The sequence below is a fragment of the Bidens hawaiensis genome, unplaced genomic scaffold, assembly GCF_021521415.1.
Source record: "Bidens hawaiensis isolate Kalapana, Puna unplaced genomic scaffold, B.hawaiensis_p1.1 tig00419389_1, whole genome shotgun sequence".
Classification (NCBI taxonomy): domain Eukaryota; kingdom Viridiplantae; phylum Streptophyta; class Magnoliopsida; order Asterales; family Asteraceae; genus Bidens; species Bidens hawaiensis.
Window position 1 is genome coordinate 336,452 of NW_027504844.1, and position 7,618 is coordinate 344,069.

The following is a 7,618-nucleotide window of genomic DNA, read 5'->3' on the forward strand; positions in this document are numbered from 1 at the left end:
TGCCGATCAGGTTGTTCGTAGGTGTGTAGCAGGAAAAGAAGCTCTGGATATCCTTAAACACTGCCATGAAGGCCCAACTGGTGGACACCACAGTACAGCCACTACGGTCATAAAAGTGTTTGATGCAGAATTTTTCTGGCCCACCATAAATAAAGACACATATGCTTTGATCCAAGCACGCGATGCTTGTCAAAGATCCGAAAACATTTCATCCAAGAATGAGATGGTTCAAAAAGGCATTCAAATTTGTGAAGTCTTTGATGTATGGGGAATAGATTTCATGGGCCCATTTCCTAACTCCTTTGGAAACAAGTACATCCTCGTAGCAGTCGACTACGTATCTAAATGGGTAGAAGCACAAGCTCTTCCCACTAACGACGCTCGAGTAGTTGTACAATTTCTGAAAAGGTTATTCTCACGATTCGGTACTCCAAAAGCCCTAATTAGCAACAGAGGTACTCACTTCTGCAATGCTTTAACGAAAAAAGTCTTAGCACGATATGGAGTTTACCACCGACTAGCAACACCATATCACCCTTAGACCAGTGGGCAAGTAGAGGTATCGAATCGAGGAATTAAAATTAGATGACGCTTTGTGAGCCCTTAGGACAGCCTATACAACCCCCATAGGAACAACACCATTCAAACTCGTTTATGGAAAAGCATGTCAACTACCAGTAGAACTAAAACACAAAGCTTACTGGGCTCTTAGAGCAGTAAACTTTGACCTAATATCCGCTGGTAAAAACCGGGAAGATCAAATTCACGAACTAGACGAACTAAGAGCATTGGCATATGAAAATTCCTGGTCTTACAAAGAAAAGACTAAATGTTTACGCGACGCCCATTTAAGAGGAAACAAACAATTTCAAGTTGGCGATCGTGTACTGTTATATAACGCACGTTTACGTCTTTTCCCAGGAAAATTGAAATCTCGTTGGACAGGTCCACACATAGTCGAATCAGTTTTCGACTACGGGACAGTTGAGATTTCAAATTCTGACTGCCACAAGTTCAAAGTTAATGGACATCGATTAAAAACATACATCGATGGACCATTCGAGACCGTCTCGGAGGTACTAATCCTCTACCAAAACTAATGAACGAATTGGAAGTAGGGTCTGGCCAAGACCCTGATTAAACTAGGCATTGTAAAAAAAATGAAAATAAAAAATAATAAAAAATAAAAATAATAATAAATAAAAACACGGGGCGTGCCTCAAAAAGCACGGTACCGTGCCACAATGTGTGGGCCGGAATCTTCGCTGCAAAATCTCAGTCAGACTAGTTTGTAACAGAATTGTTAGAGCAAAAACACGGGAACGTGCTTCTAAAAGCACAGGGCCATGCTTGGAATCTGGTTGGCTATAAATGGCACCTCTTGCCAATGCATTCCTTGCACCAACCAAAACCAAAAAAAACACTCCTCTCTAAAAATTCGACATGCCTACTGAAATGAATGAAGCAATTACCGTTCCTCGACAACCGAGAAACGATGCCCGACATGTTTCCAAAACCGAGCTTCTTTTGAAACTTCAAGAACTTGTCAAGGAACTCACCAAAATGAATCTCCTTGCTAAAATGCGTCTCACTTAACTCACCGAATCAGTGGAAAACATGAAAATGAACTTCGAGACATTAACGAACAACTCCAATTTCAAGTTCTTGGTTTCACATACTTCCACCACTAGGACCATTCGGCGGAGGGGAACCTTTCGGAGAAATCTAGGAACCTTAATTTTCTGTTTTCATGTGTAAACAAGGGCACTAGGCACATTGTGCTAGGATCTTCGGGCTTAACCCGAGTAACGTTTTAATTCTAGGAAAACCGGGCTTATCCCGTATTTGTTTTAGGATTTTAGTGAAAAGTAATTTTAGGATGTTTAAATAATTAAAATAACATACTAAACATCATCCTAAAAATTCCGGCTCTCGTGTTTGGCTTAAAATTCAAAGAAAACTTCAGTAACAAAAAGCATGGGCCGAGCTTCTTGAAGCACAGGACCGTGGTCACCTTAGAATCTTCAGCATGATACGCGCTGACTCCGTACAATTCTCTGCATCAGAAACATTTATTCCCCTAGCAGCACGGGTCCGTGCTTCAAGAAGCTGTTCGACTTTCCAGTCTCTATATAATGCATGCAAAAACTCACTATTCAATTCACACCAAACACAAGTTTACTGAAATGGAAAGTAAGAAAGTTGAATGGAGGCCAGTGAGGAAAGGCAAGCAATGTGATTCTTCCTCAAACCTTGAGGAAGAAATCATGAGGCTCCAATGCATTATGAGAGACCAAGTCGAAAGTAACATCCAAACTGAGGCTCGCCTAATCGAGCTGATCAACAAAGTCGAACTACTTCGGTTGAAAACTTCCATGTTGTGGATAGCCACAACAAGGATGTGGCCTTCAAGCTCAACTAACTTAACTGGGAAATCACAAAGCTCGATAAAACGCTTTCCGAGCTCTTGGAAGTTAAACGAGCCCCACCACACATTCAAGACCTGTTCGGGAATGTTGGTCGTTGAAGTTCCGACTTTGTCTTGTTAGGAAGTTACTCTTGCTAAGTGTTATGTTTTGTGATTCGAAGTTGTTGTTTTACTTTTCATTCTACTATATTTAACTATGTTTTATGTTTTAATGAAATTTAGGACTTTTAATTACTGTCTTAATTCTAACCCTCAAAGAAAACCAGTTAAAAAACGAACCAACTCGACAAATAAACAGCATAAACAAAAGAAACTGTCTGCCTCGTGCGGCACGGGCCGTGCTTTAAAAACACGGTGCCGTGCTTTTGAGTCCACTGCAGTTACGAGTTTTAAACCAATAAAATAACTTTTTCACCCACTTAATCCTAAAAACAAATTCGTCCATCACCACAAACCGCCGACCCTTCATCAATTTCACTAATCTCTACATCAATTCATCGTTCTCCAACCAAAGGTATGTTAAATTAACAAATCTATTATTCGATTTCATCTTCTTAGGTCTAGATTAACCCCAAATTCTCACCAATCGATTGAATCGGGTTCAAACCTGAAGATTGTATGGGTTATTCGTTTAGATTTAAGATAATGAATTGCTATATAGGTTTTATACTAAGATTTGTTGGAAGAAATCATTCGGGTTTGGATCTAGGGTAAAATATATAACAAATACGAACCCAATTGAAACAACGGGGTAAAAACATAGGTTCGTGTCTTGATGAATTTGAATTAGGATTAAAAACACGAACCGTGCTTTGAACAAAACGAATCATGGTTACCTTTTGGTCAACAGAAAGTCAAAATTGGAAGAAACTGAAGAATACCAACAACACGGGCCGTGCTTTTAAAAGCACGACACCGTGGTTTTCTCTCTGTTCCAGCATATTAATAATTTTTGACTAATTTGAATACAAATTGCAGATGGCCGAGTATGGGGACGACGTTCATAGCATTTCTGGTCTTTCCCGGGCGCAATGCAAGGAATAGAAGAGCCCAAACCAGATTAACCTACCTCAACCGATGATTTCCAGAGGCAAACTTCTATGCCTGCAGGGACACATTAAGATGCGTCAATCAATTGAATCGGTACAAAACCCTTGTGAGAGGGCCGTGGAAGCGATTTTAGGGTCAAACAAGAGAAGTTGTAACAGAACTAACAAATGAATTCTTGTCTTCTTTCTTTATAAAGACCAAGAAATTGGACACGTGGGACGAAGAAGCCATTGAGTTCAGGTGTGGGGGTGAATGGCATACAACTTCTGTCACCCAACTTGGGATTGATCTGGGAATATACACGGCTGAGGAAACAGACACTAAAATCTGGTTCAGAGCAGGGACAACATTCGCAGACGAAGATGGTGATGATGATGCTGAAGCTGGAAACACAAGGTCAGAAGCATGGGAACAACTGAGCTACGGGACCGAAAACTATAATGCAAGCGTTTAAAAGAGCACGGCCGTACGTGACCCACTTATGAGATACATTCACCGCCTTCTCAGTCACACCGCCACTGCTAGAGGTCAGAGTGAGGGGGTTGTTAATTTAAGGGATCTCTGGGCACTGTATTGCATAAAGAATGGCACCCCATGCAACATTACCTATCTATTCTGCAAGCTGTTCATGACAAATGCGAATGCCAAAGGGAACACACCGATTTTTGGTGGGGCATAGATTTATAACCTCTATAGAGCCTATGGTGTAGGCATAGAAGGAACTCGAAGCCCTGATCCGATTGCTCTTAACCTTGATCTTTGTAACAACATGCAGATGGTTCAGAAAATCGGTTAAAACCAGGATGTGTGGAGATTTTGGGATGCTTATAACCAGGTTTGGGACCCTGAGGACCCGGCAGAGATGTTACTACAGGATCACCACCTAAAAAAAGCCGTCACCGTACCTACCATCAGCGAGGAGGCCCATCTTCATCAAGGGCCGGCCCCAGTTCGTCACACGATAGCCGATACTCATTCGAGGGCGTATACGGTCTCATCGATCAATTCTCAACTAACACCACCGCCTCATTTGACAGGATCACAGAGCAGATGGCTGCCTCCGATGCACAACGGGCAACCGAATATGCAGAAATAAGGCGAGAGATTGATCGTTTGGCAATCGCATGGACAGGCAGTGGGGACCATTTGACCCGGACACGGGCAACTGATGAGTAGCGGCACTGGTAGGTCAGGGTATGGGCATGCACGGGTTGGTAGTACTTTTATGACATTATTATTATTATGTTTGTTTGAACAATTTACTTTCTGTCTTTTGTTTGTTGGTTTGGTTGGATACTTTTATGGCCGTGGGTGACAAGACATTATTGTTAGGTACTTATTTAGCCCGTTTGGGCAAGGGAATGGATGATTCCATACCCAATTTTCAGCAAATTATGCTTGGTTGTTTGTGATTGTTTGCAGTTTTATATTATACAGGTACAAAACAGGAAAAGGAACGATAAACAGGGGACGCTCTGTCGAAATTTCGTTAACCCATAGGGAAGTACCTCTCCATTCTAACCCACCATTCTTAATTAGAATTGTAATATTTTTATGAATCTTTTCACATTGAGGACAATGTGAGATTCAAGTGTGGGGAGGGGAATTACTTGGCCAATTGCTTGCTCAAATAATTATAAAAATTCTCTAATCAACAAAATTTTTGTAGCAAACAAAGACTATTTTTATAACAAAACCTAAAGAAAAATCCAAGAAAAGTTTTTGCAAATAACCAACTTCTAATCTATTATAACCAAAGAAAAGTGAAAAAGTAAAAAGAACTTCTGTAACATTGAGAAGAAATTTATGCAAAATATGGCGTTTATACCCAATCCCTCCGTTACTGTGAGATAAACCTCATGCCATATAAATATATTTTTTTCGGAAGATTTGAGTGAGTCATATGTTTCGTGTGATTTAGAACTTGTCGCAATTAATCATTTCAAGACCGCACGAAGCGTTGTATAAGGAAGAAGGTAATATTGTCACAATCATCTCAAACCATTCCCCAAATTACAAAACCCAGAAAAAAAACCTTAACCAAAACCCTACCACTTTATCCATCTCACATGTAAAATACAACACTGGTCTTTTACCGGCAGAACCTAAAGAACTGGAAATGCATTCTTTCGAATTTAATTTCCTTTTCTGTATACATTTAGCAAAACCTAGGTTGCTTCCAGAACTTAGGGAGAGAATTTTTCTCTTTAGCAATGAGGTGAAGAAAAAGTGGCGCCAAGACGAATAAAGGCCAACATTTTGTGGAGTTTCCAAAAGCGCAATGAAGAGAAGAGCAAAAGATACGCACGATGCTTAGGTTGCCGAAACTGGTCTCACGAAGGAAGATGTAGAAAAAGTGAAACTCAATCTCAGCACGAATATACCGAGCTAATGAGGGTAGGGGCTATTAGGTTCAAAGCTGAACGATCCATTAGAGTCGGAAGTTATGTTCAAAACAGGATTGAGGAAGAACTTATTCACATCCTCGACAAAACTGGTCTTGAAGATCTGACCTTTTTAGAGTAACTAGCTTTGTTTTAAAATAAAAAAAAAATAAATATTTTTATCGGGAGAAGAAAAGCTAACCGTTGAAGACATCTTAAGACTCCCGACAAACAGCAGAAGTTGTATATACCATCCTCATTAACCTAAACCCCTTTAACCGCCACAAAATACCGGTTCAGACAAAACCAACCTCAATTACCTTCTGATATATGCAACCCTTCACAAAGGATGAGATTTGAACTTGTTACAAGCTTATTTATCACAGGTTACATGTTGACTAAAAGTGTTCACAAACATACATCACAGGTATGATCAGATATATAAACCGAGCGTGAGTGAACATTGTGAGAACGTGACGTTTTGCATAAACAGAAGCTCATAAAAACAAAATTGTCTTTTTTATTTATCACTACATATGTTCCTATAAATTAAGGTTGGTTATTTTGTTCCCATTTTCTTGGAACTCTTTTGGGGATGTCTAAGCTATGGTCCTAACTTGCTATTTTTAGAGAATATTTATAAGTAGATTGCTTGAGGACAAGAAATGTTCAAGTGTGGGGATGTTTGATGTACATAAAATTATACATCCTTTTAGCATCAAATAATCTCTAAAAACTGCAACTTCTATCAAATAACATAGCACAGAAGGCTACTTATCATAATAAAATACAATTTCAGGTAAACCCAAGCCCCAAACGAAGAAACAAGCGAAAAGATAAAGAAAAACGGAAGAAAACACAAGAAAAGCAAGAAACACGCCCCCATGCCTCAAGAAACACGCCCCCATGCTTCTGAACACAAGAAAAGACAAAAATCTACAAGAAAAAACAAATACTGTGAACAAAAGCACGGGACCGTGCCACTTGACCACGGGGCTGTGGTCACCCTTAAGAAAAGACAAAACAAATTTAGCACATGTCAATAAAAACACGGGGGCGTGCCTACCTAAGCAAGGGACCGTGCTTCACCCTCCAGACTGCCTATAAATAGTGGCTCATGTTGCATTGCTCACGTGTGCCTTGAAGATAATTCTATACGGTTTTCAATTATAAAAATACCCACTAACACTCATATTGAAGATCTAGTGAAGAGTTTGAAGGCTTGGAGGTCATCATCATCAACCATCATCATCATCCATCCACCATCATCATTAAGAAAGAAGATTCATTCACATTTGGTTAGATTTTTCTAGTTTAATCATGTGTTTGTTATCATCATCCATTCTAATGTTTATAACCATGCTCATTATGAGCTAAACTCCATTTACCATCTAAAATTTATGAAGAAGCTTTGTTTTACTTGATGATTATATAAAACATGTGGTTTAGTTTAGTAAGGTACCAGGTTATTTTACAATTATCTTTTGATGAGAAGTGTTTCACTATCTTAATTCAACAATTCAATGTTGGTGATTGACAATCATTCATGATCGATTCATGTTATTGAAAGATAGAATACTTTGATAATTTATCGAAACATGGATCCTTATATTGTACTTATAAATGATGAGATATAAGTTATGATCTATTTCTCTAGTTTTGGTAATTCTGAAATAAGATCGCTAACGCGATTGCTTAGGTTATCATGCTAGTTAAAGAAATCATATGTTAACAGAATGTGTAATTATAACCTACT